Source organism: Diceros bicornis, chromosome 9, assembly GCF_020826845.1.
Source record: "Diceros bicornis minor isolate mBicDic1 chromosome 9, mDicBic1.mat.cur, whole genome shotgun sequence".
In the NCBI taxonomy this organism is placed as follows: Eukaryota; Metazoa; Chordata; class Mammalia; order Perissodactyla; family Rhinocerotidae; genus Diceros; species Diceros bicornis.
The window spans coordinates 36,460,680-36,486,296 of NC_080748.1; the positions used below are offsets into that span (position 1 = coordinate 36,460,680).

The 25,617-nt window shown below is 35.8% G+C and overlaps 1 long non-coding RNA gene across 1 annotated transcript in view; it reads left to right on the forward strand.

Annotated features, from left to right (window-relative positions):
• Window positions 1–25,617, forward strand: part of LOC131410247 (uncharacterized) — a 136,290-nt gene that overhangs the window by 96,057 nt on the left and 14,616 nt on the right. The window contains exon 2 of the long non-coding RNA XR_009221198.1: window positions 23,813–23,920. This is a non-coding gene — a long non-coding RNA (uncharacterized LOC131410247). The remainder of the gene's footprint in view (window positions 1–23,812; window positions 23,921–25,617) is intronic.

A 25,617-nucleotide genomic window follows, 5' to 3' on the forward strand; every position in this document is an offset into this window, starting at 1 on the left:
ATCAGTATGAGTTTTTTTAATTACGTTAGAAGCATCTGGAACTTTGTTGTGATGAGGTTGTGCATCATGAAGTTTTTTCTAATGTCTTCTGGTACTGCAGGCTGTCGGGATGAGTCTTGAGTTCAGGATCCTATAGCAGGTACAAGCAGACTGTGGCATATTGAGAGTCAAATCTCAGCTCCATCACTTAATTTTCTTGTTAACTTAAAAAGGGCAAGTTACCCTATTTTGGTTCTATGAAAATAGACTTGAGCCAGCCCTGATGGCCTAGTGGTTAAAGTTCGGTGTGCTCCACTTTGGCAGCCAGGGTTCAGTTCCTGGGCGCGGCACCACACCACTCGTCTGTCAGTAGCCATGCTGTGGCAACGGCTCACATAGAAGAACCAAAAGGACTTACAACTAGAATATACAACTATGTACTGGAGCTTTGGGAAGGAAAGAAAAAAAAAAAACGGAGAGAGAGAGGAAGATTGGCAACAGATGTTAGCTCAGGGCGAATCTTTCCTGGAAAAAAAAAAGAAAGAGAGAAAAGAATTTCCTGAAAAAGAAACAAAAAACAAAAACTTGATTCCTAACTCATAAGATTGTGGGGATTAATTGTTAGTAAATTTTATCAGTGACTAGTATTGTGCCTGGCACATAGGGAATATTTAATAGGTTTGGCTGGTGACTGGTTTCAAGCTGAAAGGAAATTTGAAGAACGTAAAATAAAACATCAGAAAAATTAGTAACAGAAGTTCCATTCATAGCCACACATTCTCATAAGTACCCACTGCATTTCAGGACCGTAAATCATGATTTTGCTTTGTTAAAACAAACCGCTCTCTTTTGGGGAATGTTGTCTCATTACACAGCTCCCTCAACTCTTCCTTTTTTGCCACAATGTGATCAAATAATCCTTACTATTTATTTGCAAACAATAAATATGGGAATGGCTGGTGATTTCTTTAAGAAATTACCCAAAATATTTTCTAAGATCGAGGAAGCATTAATTCATATTCTACTTTTATCAAGTGAGTGTTTGTCAAATAAACACTATTTAGAATACGGCTGGATTTATTATATTGCAATTCCAGTTTAAACAAGTATTTCAAGGTAACATGCATCCTAAAACAGAATAAATGACTAAGTAACTTGAAAGGTTATGGGGCATTTTTTTGTGTGTGTAATTTGGCAAAAGTGGTAAGAGTTTGGCTGTTTTGTTTTTGTTTGCATGCAAAGAAATTTCAGTCATGAAGTAAATATTAGAAATGAGAACATTGTACGTTTATATATGACTTTTAAAATTATAATCATCATTATACTATAAAAATAGTACACTGGGGAAATTTTAAAAGATAAATATTAAACTTACTATTTTCCTGGTTATTTCCAAGTTAATTTTAATTGGCATATTTCATTACCTAGGTCATACAATTTGTCTCTCACAAATGGATTTTGATTATTAATATTACTTGAATATTTCATCATGAATGTCATTCAATAAGATATTTCAAATACATCACGTGATTATGAATATAAAGATTTTCAAAATTAGAGCAAAAACAGATAATTAAATTAACTTCATCTTAAGGAGAGTCATATTTTCATAAATATAAATAACAGAATCACGTAGGCTGAACAAAATGTAAAACTCAAACTGTTCAAAACCTGCCAGTGAAATAAATGCTATATTAATTTTTTTCCAATTTCATATTTTACATTGATCATATTAAAGGTTAAGACATGCAATTAGCAAAACAACACAATGTACCAGAGCACTGAAATACCGTAAATGACCGCTAAGTAGTGACAAATGTTGAGAAAAAGTTATTCTGCTGCTGCATACAGCTAATGATGTAAGTAGCTAAATTATTATGTGAAACAATTGTTATTAGAAATACACTCATTTTTAGACAAAGAAACTAAAACTGATATTAGAAATTAAATACACTATAGGAGCCTGAAAACGCCTCCTAATGACCATTTGTTTTAGTTTGCGCAATCTGAAAAGTCAGATTATGGAAGCAAAACAAAACAAACAAGAATAAAATTTTAAAAACCTTTAAAAGAATACCGGAAGATTTTTTTTCTTTGTGAGTGACATAACAAGATCCTTTGAATCAAAATGATCAATCTTCTGGAAGCAGAGAAATTCAGAATGGCCTAAAAAGCAGAACCAGGAGACAAAAAACCCAGAATAAGTTTTTTCAAAGAAAATAATCAACTAGTTTGATAAAGCATATGTAAGCCAGTTATGGTTTCATTTTCTTCACTCCAACATCTAATGGGAAAATTTCTGATCGCTCCACTATATACGTATATGTAAAAGCTAGATCCTCGTCTTCTCCACTATCACTGCTAAAATCCACAAAACATAATGAGATTTCCACTTCTGGTCAAGATGGAGTAAAGAGATCAGATTTATCCTCCCTTCTAAAGCAATTAAAAAATGGAAGAAATACATGAAACCATGATTTTCAAGTTGCTGGACTTCAGGCAATAAAAGACAGTGATAGTAGAGAGATGGAAAAAAAATGAGGTCCTACAGTTTGCTGATTTGAGAGCATTTTCAGGATGTGGCAGGCACACAGAGACAATCCAAGTGGAGCCTGGAAGAATCCAGAAGTTAAGAACAGAGAGTTCAGAGTCTGAGGAGCATGAGGAAGCTAGGATTTACAGACCAGAGCACTGGAGAGTAATAGAAAGCTATACGTACACTCCAGAGATCTCCAGAGAGTCGTACTTGAGTATTCAACAGAGTACTGATTAGCAGATGCTTGTGAGGAATTTACGCAAGGCTGAGGGCAAAACACATCAGAAAGAATAGGAGGAAACAGTGCCCTGTGCTCACACAGGACTGGGAATAGTTCCCATTCCCACCAGCTAGACTAGAAACCTCATTATTTGTGGGGAATTGGGTAGGTCACTGAGGCTGAGCACTGCTCTGGTCCTCCCTAACCAACCTTAAAGAAATTTTCAGAAGGATCAACTGTTTCCAAGTGACTGAATTGCATTCCTAAACAAAGATCAAGAATATTTACAGAAAACAAACATATCCCTCACATACAAAAAAAGTGAAATTCACAATATCTGGCAATCAGAAATTACCAGACAAGCAAGGCAGGTAGAAAATATGATTCACAATAAGGAAAAAGATTAGTCCTTTAAAACTGACACAGAACTAATACAGATGTTAGAAGTAGCAAACAAAGACATTAAAACAGTCATTATACCTGAATTTCATATGTTCAAAAGTTTGCAGGAGAAATGGAAGATTAAAAATCATAAAGACCCTAATCAAACATCTGGAGGTGAAAATATACTGGATGGAATTTAGGACAAAGTAGATACTGTGGAAAACAAAAAGATTAGTGAGGTTGCAGACATAACAAAAGAAACTATGCAAATATAATATACAGAGAAAACAGAATAACAATAAAAAACAAAATCCCAAAGCATCTATGAGCTGTGGGTCAAGACAAAGCAATCTAATTATTTGGAGAATAGGAGAGAGGATAATGTGTGTGTGTGTATATATAATTTATAATATTAAGTGTGTATTTGATATATTTTAAATATATTTATTTTAAGACATGAATGCTATGTAGTGAAACAAATATAAGAATGCCAACAAATTTCATGTTGAAACAATACAAGGGAAAAACAATAGAACCATATTTTAAAGTACTGAAAGAAAAAAAATCTGTCAACCTAAAATTTCATATCCAGAAAAAATATATTCCAAAAACAAAGACAAAATGAAGACATTTTCAGGCATAAAAGCTGAAATAATTCATGTCTATCAGACATGCTCTGCAAGAAATGTTAAAGGAAGTCATTTAAGCAGAAAGAAATGAGAGTGGATTGTAATCTACATATACACATAGTAAAAAAGAATTCTGACAATGGTTAACTATGTAGGTAAATATATACATTACTTCTTATCTTTAAATATCTTTAAAATGCAGATTTCAGTATAAACAAAAATCATAACAATGTATTATGGAGTTTATAGCCTATGTAAGCATAAAACAGATGACAGTAGAAGCACAAAGATCTGGACTGGAGAAATGGAAGTATATTATTGTAAAGTTCTTGTGTTATATGCAGACTGATATAATACAATGAGGATAGAGTGCTAAATTAAAAATGTAAACTATGCATACTAAAGCTACAACTAAAATAACAAAACAAAGATTATAGATAATAAACCACAAAGGAGACAAAATAGAATTTAAAAAAATACTCAATTCAATAGGCCAATAACTAGTAAGGAGATTGAATCAGTAATCAAAAAGCTCACAACAAAGGAAAATCCTGGACCAGATGGCCTCACAAGTGAAATCTACCAAACATTTAAAGAAGGACTAACACTAATCCTTCCCCCCCCCCAAAAAAAAAAAAAACCTCAATTCAAATAAAGGTAGAAAGAAAGGAAAAGGTAACAAAGATAAAAAGCTACCAAATTAAAAAACCCCAATGAAAAGTCAGAAATTATAAACTGGATAAAAAGCTGTGTACAAAAAAACACACTCTATACAGACACAAATAGCATAAACATAGATAGATAAAAAAAGATATACCATTTGAACACTAATCAAAAGAAAGCTGCAGAAACTATATTAATATCAGATGAAATATATTTAATAGGAAAAAGTATTGCCAGGGCTAGAGATACTGAAATAGAAGCAGGCAAACTATAGAGAAATATCAATGAAACTGAAAGCTGGTTCTTTGAAAAGATCGGTAAAACTTATAAAACTCTAGCAAAAGATTAGGAAAAGAGAGAAGGAAAAAAGACAACAAATTACCGATATAAGGAATGAGAAAGGTGATAGTATTAGAATCTACGAATATTAAAGGGAAAATAAAGGAATATATTGAATAACCTGATGGCAAAAGTTTGGCAGCATAAATGAAATGGACACACTACCCCAGCTCATAGTTGTTCTACATAGTTGTCAACAATTGTTATGGCCACCAGACTTTTTAATTTTAAGCATTGTAGTAGGTTTATTTGCAATAACAGAACAACTAGAACTCTCATATAATGCTGATGAGAAAGTAAAATGGTACACTTACTTTAAAAAACAGTTTGGCAGTTCTCAAAATGTTCAACATAACCTTCCATATGAACCAGCTATTCTGCTCCTAGATATTTACGCTAGAGAAATGAAATCCTATGTCCATACAAAGATTTGAACACACATTAATAGCAGCTTTATTTGCAATAACTAAAAACTAGAAAAAATCCAAATGTCCACAGCAGGTAGATGGATAAACAAGTTGTGGTATACCCATACATGCAGGGTTACATAGCAAAAGCAAAACAAAACAAAAACAATCTATCTATGCAAACAGCAGCATAATGAATCTGAAAAAAAAGAGTATATGCTTTGTGATTCTGTTTAGATAAATTTGTAGAACACGCAGACTAATCTATAGTGACAAATCGGTAGCTGCCTGGGTAGTGGCATGAGGGAAGGATTACATAGGGACATTAAGAAACTTTTGTGGATAGTAAATATGTTCATATCATGATTGCAGGGATGGTTTTACAGGGTTTACATGTGTCAAATCTTATCAAATTGTAAACTTTAAGAATGTGCACTTTATTGTTGTGTATATAGCTTTTAAAAAAGCTGTTAAAAAACTAGTACAGGGGCTGGCCCCGTGGCTTAGTGGTTAAGTGCGTGCGCTCCACTACTGGTGGCCTGGGTTTGGATCTGGGCGTGCACCAATGCACCGCTTGTCCGGCCATGCTGAGGCGGCGTCCCACATACAGCAACTAGAGGGATGTGCAACTATGATGTGCAACTATGATGTACAACTATCTACTGGGGCTTTGGGGAGAAAAGGGGTAAAAAAGGAGGAGGATTGGCAATAGATGTTAGCTCAGGGCCCGTCTTCCTCAGCACAAAGAGGAGGATTGGCATGGATGTTAGCTCAGGGCTGATCTTCCTCCCAAAAAAAAAAAAAAAAAACTAGTACAGCTCTAATTTTTGGAGATATCAAGTGTTTGCAGTTCTACAATTTCCAAATTTATAGAATAGGATATGGGAGTATTATTTTATTATTTGGATTTGGTACAAGTCAGTTTCTCCAAAATCTGAAGCCTTTCAAAAACATAAATGGTATTTATTAAAGTGAAATAAATAATTGTATGTTTAAGAATGAATAATTTTAATTCATTATTAAAATACAGTGCTTTATACATTGATTTCATTTTTCTTCTTATCATAGTTCTTAAATAGTTCTTGTTTAGTCTTTATTTCTTCTCTGACTCTTACCACCAGTTAATTGACATACTTGCAACTAATTCATGACTGTGGATAGTGGTTTGCCTGCATATATTCGTTTACCACAGTATTTTAATTAGATGCTTCATAAAGCACTTTGGAATATAGTATAATTTTCTAATAAAAAAACACAAGTTACCAGAACTATAGTTTATGAAGACATATATACTCAATTTGTGTGGTTTGTTTCATCCTTGGTACAGGGTTATGAATATTTAATGATATACTTTTCTTCTCTGCCTACTACAAACCATCGTTTAATAGTTTATATACATTGCATTTTTAGTTTTCATAGTTAAAATGATCTCTGTTAAAATTTTATGAAATATTTTCATTGGTTTTATGTAATTATATCCATAATATGCATGTATGTGTTTTTATTATCTTTTCATAATAGCCCTGGATTCGTGAAGACAACTAATTTCAGTTTTTCCTCATGATATATCTAACATGACTTTAACATACACTTTAGAGCAAAGGGAATTATAGTGACAATACCTTATCTTCAGTGAGTTTTCTAGTTGGCGTTCTAGACTTCTCTGTGGTGATTCTTAAAATCAATTAAAACTCTGGAATTATGACTGCCATGATACCAATATTTGTATTTATGCAGCCCATTCTATGGAATGGCTATTGTTCTTTAACTGTCTTCTGATAGAGGTCAGAAAAGAGAACTATAATAGCTGAACTGCTAACCATGCTTTGGAAATGAGGGATGATAAAGGTATCTTTCATGATTTAGCTAATATTGCAAGTAAATTCAGTGGTATTTCATTTTTTGTGTGAGAGGTTGTGTCTTCTCTCAAAGGGGAACAAATATAAAGTTTTATAATGATTACCAAACTTAGATATACTTTATGTTGGATAGAAAATAATGCTGCTATATTTTTATAGAATATTCTGTAATCCATCTGACCTTTCTTGAGAGAAAGCAATAATTGTCAAAATTACATTTATCATCTGAGTAAATATATATAGAAGACACAACTTGAGCACTTACAGTATAACATGGAAAATACTCAGTGACAAAAAAGTAAGGATTACACATTTAGAATAAAATCTTATTTTCTTCACAAAATACTACCTCATTGAATAGTTCAGGTGTGTTGAGCTATTGATATCAGCTAACATTCTGTAGGGGTTTTATGATCATAGCTACTCAAGCAAGAAACTGTTTACACATACACAGTTATTCACACAAAGGCACAGATACACATAGACACCGAGAATCACAGAGCTTACAGGCTTCATGTGCATCTGTGCCGTAAGACATGACTAGATTGTCAAGATTTTCTGCCAGTATGTGTAGCAGCTTCCATTTCCCTATTTTGAAGAGGAACATAAGAAAGTGTCATCTGAAATTATAGGCAATCTGTTAGAGAGAGAACATATAATCTATAGATCCCGAAAGCACAGATTCCATTTGGTAAGCACCATTCTTAGACATTGTACTATAACATAAGGCGTGAGAGTGAGAGGGAAACACCTCTTGTCTCCTTCTCTCAAATCCTTTCTATATGAACAGAGAATGTTGACTCCTTCCTAAAATTATTAATGTGGTCAATATAGTAAAGGCAGAATCTCTTGTCAAAAGACTGAGACTAGAATTCATTTTGTACTTCAAAAGGCATAGCAATTTGCAATTGTTACATTTCTAGACCATGACAACTACTTGCTTGTTTGAAAATAGTTCAAGGAACCTCAGAAATCCAGAAAGAGATAATATGTACTTTTGCTGACGATATGAGAACACAGTATATTCCATTTATTTTAGTAGCTATATTGAAGTTTTTGTTCAGTTCCAGAACTGGGTTATTTGCACATAAATACACTTCATATAACTCATATAATTTCTTCTGTGCTATCTTAAAGTGACATCCCTAAAAATAGAGCATCATTTCTTTCTATTTTGTTATTTCTACATGCAGGTGAAATGGATATGCTGGCTTCTGCTCCTCTAGATAGTCTAAATTCTACCTTGAGATCAGAAAGTCAGTATTCTTGGATGATATTTATCTTAAGCCCTTACAGAATTGCTATTGGGAGTGTGTCTGGTAATGTCATATTTTCAGCCTTTATCAGAGAGCACTACAGAAAATACATTGTTACTATATTTGTTGCAGAAGTATTTTTGAGGCCATTGTTTACTTTATGATATCACACAGCACCCTGGTATAAAATTTCACCTGAGACATTTCCTGTTGAGTCAGTTGCTAAAATGAACTTTGTTGCTTCTTACAATCTCAAACGTTTTTAATTTTTTTAAAAAACGAGAAATATGTAGATGATCACTTCTCCCTTTTATGCTTTGTTGGCAATGTATTTTGTAATTTCTTGGTGAAAATATTGGCATTTATTGCTTATTTATGTCTATACTTTCAGCTTAATTTAATTTCCAACTATTATTTATAGTTTGTTAGATTTTGGCACAGTGGAAAAGAACTAGTTATGTGCCACTCTAGAAGAAGTCATTATTGATTTCTGGATACTAAGACTTATGTAAAATTGAATCCAGTAGAAACTTAAGGGTTATGATTTTCAGAACGTCTGTCCTCTAAAATAGGGATATGTTTTGATTCCTTTAAAAATTAATTATTCTTTTAAAAATTATATTTTACTGTCGGGTTTTTCTCAGCATCTTAATTATTTGAAGCTGGTTTTAAATTAGATGGTTATATAGAGGCAAGTAGTTTTTTCTACACTGGTAAAAATTGTTTATTGATCTATTTTCAACAAATAATTGGCCCTATCAGCTACTTTGTGCTTTCATATTGAATGTACTTTATTAAGGTATAATTAACTTATAATTTATACATGGTAAAATGTTCACATCTTAAACGGACAACAAGATGGATTTTGACGTATATTTACACTTGTATGAAAACTCCTATCGCCCCCTATCTTTTCAATACCCTCTCCCAGAAGTGACCACTATTCTGACAGATGTCACAATAATTTTAATACTACCCGTTCTTGAACTTGACATAAACAGAACTATGCAGTATGTATTCTTTTTGTGTTTGACTTCTTTTACTCAACATAATGGTTTGAAGTTTATCCACATTGGAGCACATTGTTGCTCCTTTTTATTTATGAGTGGTGAATTTTACAAGTTAACTTATTTAATCTACTATTGATGGACGTTTGTTTACAATTTGGCAATATTATGAATAAGGCCATTATGAACATTCTTATAAAAGACTTTGTGTGGACATATGCATTTATTTCTATTGAATATATATACCAATATATGTATATTGAATATATTCATCCAGATAAAATCCCTCATGCCCATTTACAGCTAATCACCATTCCCACACCCAGCCCTAGGCAATCATTACTATCTGTTTCTATAACTTTGCCTCTTCTAGACATTTCATATAAATATAACTATGCAATATGTGGTTTTTATGTTTGGCTTCACTCCCTTGGCATAATGCTTTATAAGTTTCTTTAATGAGTAGTGTATATCAGTATTTCATTATTTTTTGTTACTCTATAGTATTCCATTGTTTGGGTATACCACTTATTTTTGAAATCCATTTACCAGTTGACTGACATTTGGGTTATTTCTACTTATTGGCTGTTGTAAATAATGCTACTATGAAAATTCATGTGAAAATTTTGGGGGGGACATATGTTTTCATTTCCCTAGTAAGATATATAATTTTAAATTTTAAGAAAATACTAAACTGTTTTTTAAGTAGTGATGCAATTTTGTATTCTCACCAATAATCCATCAAGATTATTGTTTTTTCCCATTATTTTGTCATCATTTTGAAGGATTTTTTGAGGGATTTAGAATTCAAGGGTTTTCTCCTTTTCAACACTGAAAAGATGTTCCATTATTTTCTATCTTCCATTTTTCCGATGACAAATCAGCTGTTTTCTTTCATGTAATGTGTATTATTTATCTTTGGATGCATATAAGCTTTTCTATTTATTTTTATTTATTAACAGTTTTACTCAAATGTGTCTAGATATAATCTTTTTGAAAATTTTAACCTCTTTGGGATTTGCTGAACTTCTTGAATGTGTGGATTGATTTTATTTATTAAATTTGGAGTTTTCTCAGGCATTATCTCTTCAAATATTTCTTCTGAATAGTTTTCTGTCTCGTCTCCTTCTGGGACTACAGTTATACGTGTGCTAGATCGTTTGATAGTGTCACTCTGATACAGTCTCCTGCATATATTGTACATTAGTTTTTTCTCTTTTTTCTTCAATCTTGTATAACTTCTTTTGATCAGTCTTTGAGTAAGCTGATTCTTTTGCTTCATCCTGTATGCTGTTAAGTCATCCAATAGAGTCAGCATTTCAGATATCTAAATTCAAAATTAGAATTTTAATTTGCATTCTTTTAGTTCATACTTCTCTGTTGAAATACTCCATATTTTACCCTATTTCTCTTTTTCTCTACTTTATTTCACATATTTATAATAGTTATTGCATTAAATCAGAGGTTCATGGAAACTATGAAACCCAAGGAAAAGGCTTCTACTTTCTAGCCAACATCATTGTGGACAGAGTCACTGTAATCTAGGAATCAAGAAATTGGTGAACCCAATGGAGTATTTTTGAGTATAAGCAACAGAAGACCTAACTCAGATTCTATAAGCAACAAATGGATTTATTGACTCTTTTACCAAAAAGTCCAAAAGTATGCAAGTATCAATGAAGATTTGATCAGGTTGCGCAGACACCGAAGTTGTGCTTTCTCTTTTTCTGTTTCTTTTCTCTTTTTCTGTAGTGTTGATGCAGTTCTTGGCAGACTGTCCCCTCACGTTTGACAGGTGGCTGCCGGAGCATTTGGAGCTTTCTCATTTACATCTAGAAACTTAGTTAGTTTTCTATTGTTGTGTAAGAAATTTCCACAGACTTAATGGATTAAATAATGGAAATTTACTATCTCACAGTTTCTATAAGTCAGATGTCCCACATGATGTAGCTGGGTTCTCTGCTCTGGGTTTTACAAGGCTGAAATTGAGATGTTAGCTGGACTGAGTTCTCATCTGGAGATGCTAGGGAAAATGATTTCTGAGCTGCTTCTTGTTGGAAGAATTCAGTTCTGTATGGTTAAAGGGCTTGAGGTTCCATTTCCTTGCTGGATGTCAGCTAGTCTCATCCTCTTAGAGTCTACCCACATTTCTTACCATGTCGCCCCCTCCGTCGTCAGGCTAGCAACAACATGGCAAATCCTTTTTATGCTTCTCTGATTTCCTTTTCTGCTGCCAGCTTGAGAAAACTTTTTGCTTTTGTTTTTTTTTTTGTTTGTGAGGAAGATCGGCCCTGGGCTAATATCCATGCCCATCTTCCTCTACTTTATATGGGACACCGCCACAGCATGGCTTGACAAGCGGTGTGTCGGTGCGCGCCTGGAATCCAAACCGGTGAACCCTGGGCTGCCGCAGCGGAGCGCGCGCACTTAACTGCTTGCGCCACTGGGCTGGCCGGAAAACTTTTTGCTTTTAAAGGACTTAAGTGATTAAGTTAGGTCCACCTAGATAATCTCCCTACTTAAAGTTCACCTAATTAGTAACCTTAATTCCTTGCTACATATGACTGTGTAGTATAACATAATCATGGCAAAAGACAGAGATTGTAGGGCCATCCTATAATTCTGCCTAGTACAGAGAGGTTACTTCTCTTGTAGCTCATTGTGTTCAATACTGAACCAATCACTATTGCTAGAGAATTGGGATATACTGATTGGCTTTGACCAGTTATAGCCCATCTCATCTGTATATTTGAGAAAGTGCGAGTCTTGGTAAGTCAGGAAGGAGGGAATAGACACTGAGAAAGCAACCAATAAATCTTCACTGCACTTGAACTCTGGTCCTGGCACTACCACTTAACTAATCATGTGAGCTTGGTTAGAAAAGTCTTGTTGTTTTCGTATCAGTAAAATAGTGATGATAATCCAAATGTAGCAGCCACTCTTGGGGCTCTGATAAACTCCTGTCACATCTCTTTTACCATCTTTTTGTGGACATTCCCCTGGTTACATGTGCTTTGCTTCTAAAAGCTGTACCTATTACTCTCATCTTGAACGTCGGCTGTACTTATTACTCTCTGAACTTGGGCTACTGCTTTTCCCAAAGGCCAGAGAGCTGCACATCCCCAGTGTTCTTAGTGGTAAGAGAGAATCTTTCATCACTTTCTATATACTTCTGATAATGGAGATAAATTCAGATGCTTTAAAATAAAATCAATTCATTTTGCAGATATTCTTTCAAACATAATTCCCAAATAGACAGGATTTTATTTGCAACTCATTCATCTTGAAGGATGTACCAGGAAGACAGATTGTTTTCTATTAGAAATTCCCTGTGGACTTTGCTGAAACACAGACTCACACACATTTTTTTTCTTTAGGACTGTGGATGTTTATGGATAATACTAGCTTTAAGAAACTTTCAAAGTAAAGTGACGTTGATGATGCCTTGTCCTAGAACTTTTGCCATCAATTGCTCAATTATCCATTTCCTGGTATAGACTCGGGACTAATTTCTAAGGAAAAAAATTAAAAACTTCACAAGGTGTACTTCTCTAAAATGGTTGGTTGGCCATCCATTCAGGCATAAATCTTCATTAGACTCCTTACTTGATATGTACTCTTCTCAATTGATTGGCAATGCGTATGCATGTGCTTTGATCAGAAAAACAGAAGTTCTCTTCTCTCGATTCTTGCCAAATAATGTAATCTTGAAATTCCTGCTGTCAGATTGTTATTAAATACCCATTGTGAGATATAATATTTTTGGAAAATTTCCTGAAGGAAACGCAACATATGCCTTTCTGGCTGTCCTGACTGTTGCCTTTGGATCAAGTCCAACCATCAAAGTTATACTGTGTTATACTATATTATACTGTGTTGGACAGTACTGTTTTGACCTCTCTTAGGTTTACTTTTACTGAATTTTGCTTTAGTGCTGGGTCACTGACCTACATTGAAAGACTTTATTTGAAACAGCTATGTGAAATTCATTATAGGAAGTGTAAGGAAGCATTGAAAACATTGAGTTCTTTATCACACAGAGTCCTCTTTATGAGAGACCAAGGAAGAAATTTCCCCCAGGTTTACCAATCAAGAACAGCTCTGCTTCTACTGAAAAACTTATTTGATTTCATATTATGGCCCCTGCGAATCTGGTAACAGATCATGCTTTTCTCACTAGAAACTATATTTGTGGACCCTCACCCCCAACTCTTCTATAATACAATATGGAATGCTTTCTTAGTGTGCTTATCCACCCAAGATGTGATTATTTCCCCTTTGTAATGAGTCCCTTAACTGTATATTTTGTCTTTTGTATTGAAACATTTTTTGTAAGATGCTTCAAATCCTTTATGAAATGACAAAGGGGATTTCAAGAACAAATCAAATACTGCCATATTATTTGCCTTCTCTTGATTTTCTATTTCTTTTTAAAATTTGATAATTATCTATTATATGTGTTGCATATATTCACTATTTAAAATCTGTCATTCTTCTGTTAATTAATCCAAATATTTTTATATGGCTCCTATGGCTAAGCTTAGTGCAGGGAAAAAGAGATGAAAGATATAATTCCTGATTGAAAAAAACCTTAAATTTTAGTGGAAGAGAAAAATAAACTGAAAATGATAATGTGGAAGGCTGTGAGAACAAAAAGGAGGGATACCTAATTCAGATCTGCATTTAATCAAACAAGACTTCACAAAATATGTTTGAATGGGATTTTAAAGGATCTTCTTTTAGCCAGGCCAAAAGGTGGTAGGAATGACATGTGGAGGAGAGTTCTTGTCAGAGGGAACAGCCTATGGAAATTCACCAAGACATGAGAGATGATATGTGGCTATCTCAGAATGGCTTGAGAACAAGCCACAAGAGCACTATCAGTAAGTGAAGCTAGACCATGAAGAGCTTTAGTGTCAAACTAAGGATTCACATTTTTTTCTGAAGCATCGGGGAACCACTGAAGGATCGCATGGAAAGAGATGAAGTCAACAACAAGTAGACAAATTTCCTGTATCTTCCCCAGCAGCTGGCAGTGTGTCTTAAAAATATTCAGTATTCAATGAATATTGATTAATAAATTGGGTGCTCCAAGAAGTATAACTGCATATTTCACTCATAATCTTCTCAACATTATTTCCTTCATAAGCTTTTCCATTCATGAACTTTGTTAGAAAAGACTGTTAGAAGACCGTTCTGTTTCTCCATTGTGTACATTTCCCCTTTCTACTCATTCCTTCAGATATTACTTTATGGCAAAGGTGAGCTCTAGATCAGGTAGCCAGAGTTTGAATCCTGGCTCTGCCACTGATGAGGTGCACAGCCTGGGACAAACAACATAACCTCTGGGGCCTTCCTCACAAGGTAGTGGGGGATTTAATGAGTAAATGCTCCTTGAAGTACATAAAAATGCTTGGCTTATAGTGAGCTTACGGAGTTAGTGTTATAGCAGGGTTATTCTCTCTATTTCTTATCATTATTTTTTCACATATTTTCTTTTCATCATTGATTTGTTTACTTTGGCAAAGTGAAAGACAGTCTCCTCTATATAATGTCTATGGTAAAGAAACTGTTTCATGCCACAAGCTTCTGAAGAATGTATATAGTCAGTGAAAATTTTAGCACACATGGGCTTTCTTTCACTGACGTGGAGACAGCTTTTCTCTCAATATCTCTATTTTTTGCTCTGCTTCTGAAAATTTTACATTATTGGTCTTCATTCTCATTCTGAGACTCTGAAGCATTGCAAACATTTTTCCAATTTTTATTTCTACTAGGTACATTGTATGTATTCCCTCAAAGTGAGCTTCCTGTGAAGGCAGTTGTCAATCTTAAACAAACAACTGATTCATGAAACTAATCTTTTTTGTTGAGTCACACATCCACCCCCTTCCTGTCATATACTATATATATATATATATATGCACACATATATATTTATATATACTCACATATATTTATATATACACACACATATTTGTATATACACACATATATTTATACTTTATATTTTTGTAATATATATATTTTTCTTTAAATCACTGTTTTCTCTAGTTTGAAAAACCTAGGGAGTACCAAGATCTGATGGTATTTTAAGCATTTATTATTAATTTAAACCCTGTTGTTGCCCAAAAAGAATTTCAGGCCATTTATAATAAAGAAAACAATGGTTACAATAAAACCAAAACCCATTAAAATCAGTATAAAACAACAAGAGCCCAGTAATAAAGGAGGAAGGGGAATATTGGGATCTATAAGAAAACACTCTTTAAACATTTTCTTGGAACAAAGAATCCAGAGGGTTCAGTGAAATGTATTCCCCTCTGGAAAGCCTTCTTTTATCATCACTAACAGCTTGTTTTAAGTTACCCGTGCATGGGGAGTTTGGGAAAAACACTTTTTCAAGATTTTGCTAAGTCATTATCTCATTGCCTCAGTTCTGTCCTACTCCAACTTTCTGAGGCTAGTCTCTGTTTTCTCCCCCACTGGCCCAGATTCCATTCTCTCTTAAAGGACCTCCACCATGCTTCTTTCACAAGACATTTGCCTACCAGTCATTACTCACTCTCATTTTCCCAGATACAAAGTGGTGTTTCATCTCTAGAGCTGGCATCTACTTCCCTGATGAGATATTTTTGTCACAACTATCTCTCTATCAGCATCTTTCTTTTGTCTAGAAGGGAAGTAGGATATGCAGGCAAAACTGAGATGGGAGCTATATTTGCCAACTCCTCCCTTTCAGTATGTGACCCTTCTTTGAGGGCTCATTCTGTGTATCCATACAAGGGTTGTCCACTTCCTATCCCCACTTCTCTGATCCCAGACTCACGGGCATTTTTCTTTGTGGTCTCAGGTTAGAGCTGGATGTTTGATTGGAGAGAGGGACAAAGGGGAAACATGTACTACTCATTATATGTAAATCTTCATTTTGCACGTGGGGCTCAGAAATGCCATAGCAGTTATTTCCTCTCACATAGTGATAGATGTGCAGAGGCTTTTCACGGATTCCTATGCGGATCCCAGTGCCAAGATTGGACTTTCATTTTCGTTTGTGCAGTATATCACTCAGAATGGTCTTGTCAATTCAGTACTTTTCACACTGTTCACTGCTCCCTAATCTTTCAGCACAAGCAAACTGTCTTCTGAAAATGCCTCTCTCAGTTTGAAGGACAATTAATGAGAAACGTACCAGAAAGGTTATTATGCCTATTTTCTGGCCAAAGCCCTTTGAGTCACCCGAAGGGAAGCTAAGTATTATTTTGACATTCATTATTGGCTGAACACCGACTATGTGTTTCTGAAGATAAGATTGGCAAACAGCTTCCACAGCCGGATCCACACAGCATGGCATGTGCATGTGAAAGGGACTCATCTGGTCTAAGTTCTCCTGCCCTTATAGCACACAGAGTTCAGCTGGAATTTGAAGCTTGAGTAGTATTTCTTTCCAAAGGCCATTAACTGTCCATGAGACCCCAACGTTTTATGAGCTGTAATATTCCATTCATCCTGGACTATTGACTAATCACATGTCTAATTGCAGAGTAACACAATAGACCACAACAGTTTTTGTTTCACTTGCTAATTCAGATTTTTTTTAAGGTGAAGAACATCAAATCACCAGGTTATAATAAAATAAAATAAAAATGTTTAAAGAAAAAGATAAAGAAGAAAAGCATTTCAAATTAAAATTTATTTCACAATCCTCTGATTCTTTCCAGATACCAGCACGTGTTTTCCCTTCTTGCTTTTTTTCTAGGTTTCTAAACTTTTGTGACACTTTTCCTACACATTTACCCTAATATCTCTCCTTTTTACAGACCCCTAGGAACCTCTGCTATCCCTATTGCTGCCTTTGGAATATTTAGGATGAATCCTTCTAGCTGTCAGCAACTTTCCATGCCTCACCTTGTCACATACTCATTTTTTAGGGCCCTTTTACCCCACAGCAAATAACCCGAGGGTGCTTAGAACAGGTGTGAAAATTTAAGCTTTTTTCCTGTTCCATCGCCTGCTTCCATCATTTCCCTTCTATTTTCTTATTAAGTTGATGCTCAGCTCCATCATGCTGCTTTTATAGCTGCTGTTCAAACTTTAATGAGGACAATCAATGCTTGCTCTGCCTTTTTAAAAAACAGATTAGAACTCAGAAATTACAATGTCCAACAACTCCAATTGAGTAAACACAATTATATTAAAACTGTGAATTAAAAACAGTATCTTACAAATGTAATACCCTAAATTACAGACAACCAAGGACCAAATGTCTGTTTGACTGTGATGCATTCTAAATTGCTATTCAGCCGTGGTGACCTTGCTTTAGCAAATAGCACTCAAACCCATTTATTCATTTTCCACCCCGAGGAGACCCGTTATAGTTTATCTCCCATAGGGATGATCAGTATCAGGGCAGCTCGCTTTACGTCTGTCATTATAAACCATCTGAAGCCAGATCACCCATGTTCGAAGCATCAGGCACAACCACAGAGATCTATGGCATGAGTGCTTTTTTCCCCTCACTGTATTTCCCAAACAAAAGGCATGATAGAAATAAGTTCAGTGCTCTGACATTTAAGCATCACCATATACCCACCTTAGCTGGTGGATGCACATCAATTATAGTTGCTATTGTTTCTATACATTTATTCCATGGCCTGCCAACAAAACAAACTCAAGTATGGAGATTAAAATTAATTAGAAGCTATAACATAAGGTATACCTTTTCTGGGCTTTAATATAGCAGAATTGTCCAGAGATGGCCTCAGTGAGTCCTGAGGCTTTGAGTCAGATGACGGGGGAGGCAGCTTCTGCACCTTCAATAGGCGAACGCTTTTGGATAGTGAGCCCTTGCATAGGTATGGTGAAGCCCTTTTTCCTTTCTGTAAATTGAGAGCAAAAGGACCTGAGTCACTGAGCATAATGACTTTGTCTCCAAAGGCGGTGATGGCAGAGGCTGATCGCAGAATCATTGGAAAGGGCCACACGTTTGTTACACATTGTGAGGATTAAATACAAAACTGGGACCAAAACAGCAGCACTCAGAAAAATTCCCTTGTATCCCACACAAAGCCTGCTTTATTTGCACAGTGTGGAATATTTTATTGAAGCATAACTGAGCAGGCATTGTACATATCAAGTACAAATGCCACCAACTAATCCTTCAACGAAGGCTAGGGAATTAGGCAGGCTGGAATTATGCATGGCCTTCCCTGGCGGTACATTCTTCTTGTCCTTCTGACTTCTGCTGGCTTTTTGTGTCTGCCTGCTTTTGCATGCTATTTAAGCAGGGACTCCTGCTTCTCTGACCACCCTCAATATGATGATAAGTAAGGAAGGCAGTCAAGCCCTGGGAGAAGAGGAAGAGACTAGAGGACATCCCATAATCAGCTCCATCTTGTTAGGCAAGCTCACATCCCCCTCTTTCCCATTAGGAAGAGTGTTTCTCAGTTTACTGTCTTCAATTCTCTACTTACAGTAGCTAATTTCCACCTTTGATTGTATTTCTTACTTCTATCTAAAACACCTTTGCTCTTTTTCTAGTCTGTTTGGCTCTTTCTCGTACCATAGGGTCCAGTTCCAATAAATATGCCCCGCTCACATCTAACTTCAACAAGCCCTAATCACATTGCTCCTCACAGCTCCTTCCTACAGTCTTTCTCCTTTCCCTTATGGGTACTATCAGTCTTGCAAGGTTCCAGGCAGGTGCCTCAGAGTCCTGTTGGTGGCCTCCCATTCCCTTACCTGTCTCACATTACAGGTGGCAAAGGCTCTGCAGTGGGTCTCATCTTTTACTTCCTTCCATTTCCCAGCTTCCCAGTCCAAGGATACACCTCTGGCTCCATTTTACCTCAGTGACCAGCTTAATATCTCAAAAGTAAGACTAGAAAAGAGAGTTCAACTTTCCTGCCCATATTTTTGTAATGGTAACAGCTACTTGTGTTGAGATGGGTTTAGAGAGGCTGGTGGGAAAGAGGCTTGATTGATTGGCTAGGGGGCCACAAGTCTGGTATAGAAGAGCTGACACTGGAGTTACCTAAGTGAGACACTACCCTAAATCACAGATATGATTATGTTAAAAAGAAAACTTACATGGCCGTCAACCAGAAGATATGCATCTCATGCCCACTCTTTGCATCTTGGCTAGCTTTTTCTCTTCCACCTGCCTATAACTTCTCTCTTCTGAAGCCAAATTGAAGCACTGCCATTGCCTAAGCACATGTTTCATCACTTTGTCTCTCCTCATGCCTTTTCCTTTGCATTTTCCCCTAAACTGTTAGGAGTCCTGTTACGACGCTGCTTTAAATCTTGCTTCCTCCATGAGTTATTGCATGATAACCTTTTTCTCTGCTTCCCTGCTGTACGGCCTGTGCACAATGCCCTTATGGGTATCTCTACTTTCTTATCCTATTCTATCCTTACGGTGTGTATTACCATGTCACAGAATCTTGGAATTGAACTCTCTCCTCACGCCAGTCTACCCCCAACCTGTTTTTTGTCTGGCACCTTTCTACAGAGGAGAAAACTAAAACTCAAAGGAGTTGTGACATGCACATTTGATAGCTATTGACAGGTCAGAACTAGAACCCAGATCTCCTGACCACTGCCCTTCCCAGTTGTCATACTAAATTGTGAAAGCAGACCAATTCATGACAATCAACAGCAAACGATTGCTTCATCGAAGTATCAATTCCTTGAATAATTGGGATATTTTTCGGCTTTATTTTCTGTTGGGATTTGTCAGTACAGCTTCTCTGAACATCAGTTTCTCATATATTAATATTTTAGAAGTAAGCTCTTCATCATTTTACATTAAAACAGATGCTTTTCTTTATGCACATTAGTCTTTTCTATTTTTTGTCCTTCCACACTAATTCCTTGCCCACCATTTTCCTTTGTCCCTCTCCTTTTTCTGCTCCTAAATCTTCTTGATTATTTTCTAGGCCCTGGTCTCCATGCCTGCCCTTTGGTCTGCTCCATTCCTTCATTGTCTCTTATTTATCCTCACCCAATATCTTGACCGGCCCCAGCTCTGGTCTCTGATGGTGAAATGGATGGATCAGTTGTCTTAGATATGTGTTATAACCCTTTGTCAGATGGTGCTTGCAATTAGTTTCTCAGTTAATTGTTTGGCTATTGCTTTTCCACTAAATTGAGCTAAAGCTGTGAGTTGTAAACTTTCTGAGAATGGGATAACTTCTTGTTCAACTTTGAAAGACCCAAAATACCTAGTAGAAACACTTGTTAATAGTATGTCCAATAAATGCTTGTTGATATAGAAAATAAGTGCAAGGCTGAACTCTGTAATCTGGAAGTCTTTGACTTAAAGGAAGACTAAAACAAACTATTGCTTCTTAATAAAAAGAATTTATGACATTTGTCTTCTAGCATAGTATAAAAAGTATAAAAATGTGATATGAATCTGTTCTCATTTTATTCATTGATTTATCTTTGCTAAACCAAATGTACTTAAATTTGCAAATTCAGCTTGAACAATTTTGGGATCGTGAAGTTAAGTACTTTAATGTTTTGAAAAAATCATGTCCCCTTTCTCCTTTGAAGAAGGGAAGGAATTATTACAATTTAATAAATAATTACTGAGAAAAGAAAATGCTCTGATAGCAGGATTTACTGGACCACAGTGCATGCACGCATTACTGTTGATGATTAGCCATGCTTCTAAATCTATGTGCTATTGAATTCAATATGTGCAGTGGGGGAATAGGTAACACCATAAAACCTCAAAGCTTCAGCTCCTGGAAGCCTCCTTGGAGCAAGCAATCACATCAATGGCTGTTTCTACTTCTCTTAACAAAACAATAACCACATTTTTTATTTATCTCCAATATTACTACCAGCCAAAACTTTGGAACTACCTAAATTTAAATGTATAGCAAAGCAGTAACCAAATTAATTAGTATAGGTAGGGTATATATAGACTAGAATCCTAAAATAAGTGCTCAGAGAAAACTTACTCTTTCATTTGAAGGGAAACAAGTTCTATGTCCAAAGTTAATTAATGTCATGTCCAATGTTAATGTTCAAATAAGCCAAAACGAAGAGACACTGATTATTATAAACTATATCCATTTTATTTCCTATGCAATGCTGGTTTTGTTTGAGACTTAGAGAGTTCTTTTGTGGACACAGGAATATAGATTTGGAATCCTGGCTCTGCCACTTGCTGTCTAAGTGAGGGTTTCTCACACTCAGGATAAACAGTGGAGAGGTTAGGAAAACCACAGACTAGACACTTAACTGGAAGCATATGGGGATGAAACGATGGTATTTAGATTTTCAGTACCTCTGCAAGTGATTCTACTGCACTCAGAAGTTTGAGAACTATTGATGTGTGTGATTTGGGGCAAGTTTCCAAACCCTTCTGAGCCTTAATTTCTTTGTGTGATGTTTGAGAAAATCATGCTGATCGGGTTGTTGGGAAGGCCACATAAGATAACATACGTAAATGGCTAATATATGCTGACGTGTTCTTTTCTGCTACCCCAAAGCTTGAACATGACCTTCCAAGGTACTATAGATACCCAAGCTGCACCAATGATCATGCCCCAAATCCTCAGGCTGTCCTTATTTTTTAGTAACCTGTTCTCATTTTGACTTTGTCATATTCCTTTTTCAGTCATTAGTCTACTCCATATTAATAGGAAAATAACTCCTTTTAATGGACAGAATCTTGCTGTATCTCTACAGCTATTAAATATAAAGACCTTTTCATTAGTGGAAATATTCATTGGAAAACATCAGCAAAAATCCCAACCAATAGCAAAACCAGGAAAAAGATTTTTAATTAAGGGATAGGGATTATGAAAGCCTTTAGAAACAGTTTCTTAACTGATTTCTGCTCCTATGTTGTTAATTTTGTAGATATCATTTGTGTTGAAGGCTCCTCAGTAAGAAAGTCTCGGTAAATGCATTCTGATCTGGATATAAAGTGGGTAATGTTTTCCAAACCATTTCTCCTTATCAATTTTATTACCTATTTCTCTTTTCATAGTGTTACTTAAATAACCATAAAATAAGTGAAGTAACAAAGGAATCATGATCATCACATCATTTCTTAATAAGAACATGAAAAGAAACTATGTTAATTGGAGATGAAGGAAGAAGTTCTAATTTTTGTTTTTAAATAGTTTTGTCTTTAAAATGTAAAAACTAGGTGATATTTATTAATTTAATATCTAACTTTGAAATTATGAGATAGTGTCATGAACACTTTATAATTGCTCTTGCCAGGCTATTTAAAATAGAGCTAAATTGTGTAAAGCTCTCCATTTGATGCCCGAAGATCTTGAATGTCTAGCTTTGGTAGTGGTCTTGTGAAACAGATTTGCAGGTTTAAGTTTAGGATCTCTTCAAGTGTCAACAATGGAGTGATCACTACTGAGGCATTACTTAAAAACATGGAGACCAAACCTCCATATATCCCTAAAATATTAAGTTTTTAATTCAGAAGCAGGTGGTGTTAGGAAAAATTTTTTTACTGAATAGGTATGGATTTTGAACGTTGGAAAACTTCTGCTTTGGACTTAACATGTTTGAGGGGAACTTGCATATCGAGCCATCAAGCAATCTAGTTAATTTTTCTTAGGAAGGCTCTATATCCAGAGTTATATCTAAACTGAGTTAGTAAAGATAGGATAATTTGGAATTTACGTTATGAGGAGAAAAGGAGCACACACACCTCTGAAAGCAGCTTAAATAGCACACGTTCCAGAAGAGTAAGGAAAGAATTTGTTCTCTCTATTGTTCCAGCATCAATTCCAGCACTGTAGTTATGAAGACAGAACCTCAACTTTCTCTGGGAAGGCAGGTAGTTGACATTGACGATTATCTCCTGAGTAGCTGATAATGGAAATTGGTTATTCACTATCTACCTGACCACACCCTCACAACACACAGTTTAGCCTTTGATAGAGCAGCTTGTGCAAGTCAGTTTTCCAGTGTTGTAAGATTTCTCCACAGGTCAGATGCCAAACACACAACATTTTCTCCTATACTTTTAGCATGTCGTCTTTTTTTTTTTTTTTTTTTTTTTTAATAATTTGTTATTCAAAGCTGAACATTCAGCCCAGGTAGCTACCTAATAATCTATCCACAAATTAACATTATATTACTAATTAAAAGAAAGAAAACAAAATCAATACAGGTTTCCTCCATTATCCGAAAGTTCTCTTTACTCCACTTCACTTTTATGCAAGACATACCTTAGTACTACCGTTTTCACTAACTGAAAGAAATCTGAAGAGGATTTTCGCTTTTATGACAAAAGGGGAAAAGTGAAAATAGCGTTTAGCATTTGTTTGGCAGTGAGCCGGTACAGAGGCTGAACAGTCAAGCATGCTGTCGTATTTCAAGCCTTCCACATCAGCTCCGGCAGCCACAGCAGACGACGAACCTCACCCTTCGACATTGAGGCAGGCAGACGTAGAGGGTGTAGACATCAGTAACCTGCCTACCTTGGTGGATTCAGATGATGATGACATGTTAATAGATGACCCTCTTCCTCTCTCCTACATTCCAGTCTCCTGTGCCTCCCACTATGCCAACCTCCGATGACCCAGCCTAACACACCATCGTCACCACCGCCACCTCTCAGCCTTCCAGGGTGCTCGCTGTCTTCCGGATTCTGGTAAGTGAAACTACACCGTACGTACGTAATTTCTACTTGATATGGGCTGTGTATTTGTCACATCATTCCTACTTTTACTATATGTTAGTGTTATTTGGTATGATTTGGTAGGTTATTTTTTGGGTCTAGGAATGCTCAAAAGTTTTTCCCGTATACATTAATGGTAATTGCTTCTTTGCTTTATGCCATTTCAAAGCTTTTGGATAGTGGGGGGAACCTGTGTGTGTATTTCCCTGAAAAAGAAGTGCATATAGTAATTATGACCATGAAATATGGATTTGACCAATTAAAAAAATGGTTATAAAAAACACATCCTAGGTACCCTCTCAAATTTTCTCTTGACTTCCCTGACTCTCAGACATTCAACCTCTTGCCTCCTCAGCAGCTACCCTGACCTCCCAACCCTGTCTTGGTCCACATAGTTTCTCTGCCTGAGGCCAGGCAGACTCATGTCTTTGGCTCCTTGAAGTATTAACAAACTTATATAAAACACAAAACCGTATGATTTAGGATCTGACTTTCCAAACAGTTGCAGAAGAGCCAAATAATACAACCAGAAAGTTCAGGGGCATTAAATCCCCAAGCAGCTAACTTTGGCCAATGGGAAACCTGAGAAAGGAGTGAGGAGAGTACATGAATTTGCTCTCCTTTCTCCCTCTAGTAGACTAATCCAAGGCAGGCTTTCCCCATTTGGTCTTTTAAGAGATGTTCCATGTGCCTGAGCAAAATCACCTGTGAAACAACTTCTGGGTCTCTCAGCAGCTCATTGTGAAGCGATGGCTAGCATTTGTAATGCGTCACCTTGCATTGCTTTTCATAATATTCTCATCCACTTGATTCTTTCCTCATTCTTACTGAAGACTTAGACCTTTCAAATAAAGTATTGTCACTTAATCCTTCCCTAAATCTCTGTTCTAGGCGATCCAGGCTAAGACACAGATCATCTCTTAAGTCAGTTGAATGTAACTGAACTTGAAAAGAAATAATACCCTTTTTAGGACCTAAACAGTTACTTTTCATTATGGATGTTATTCATTCAAAAAATATTTATAGAGCATCTACTATATGAAGGCATTGCTGTAGGTTCGGGGTGGGGAAACTTTGTCCTCATAGAAGGTACATTCCAGTGTGAAAAGATTCTTCACAAATGAAGTAAGGACGTTATATCATACTCATATATCATAGATGGTCATAAGTGTTATGATGATCAGTAAATCAGAGAGGTGGATAGAAAGTAGATTAATGGATGACGTACAATTTAAAACAAGAAGATTGAGGAACACTACATTGAGAATGTACCATTTGTGGAAAGATGTGCTGAAAGTGAGGAGGAATCCAAGTGTATGTCTACAGAAGAGCATCCCAGGAAATGGGAATAGCATATGCAAAAAAGTCCTAAAATTGAATGGTGTTTTGTGTATTTAAGAAATAGCTAGGAGGCCAATATGGCTGGAGAAATATGAAAGATGGGAAGATCGCAGTAGATGAGGTCATTGAGGTGATGTGAGGGACCAAATCCTCATAAGTTTTATGGTTATATATAACTCATCATCTTATTACATTTTTGAAAGTGGAAGGAGGTGAGCTTAATGATTATATCTGGATACTGTCCTTGCAAACTAGAATGAATGGTTAGCTTATTTGAAGGCTACTATAACAATTTTAGACACTTGTTAAATAGATAGAAAGCTATTGTG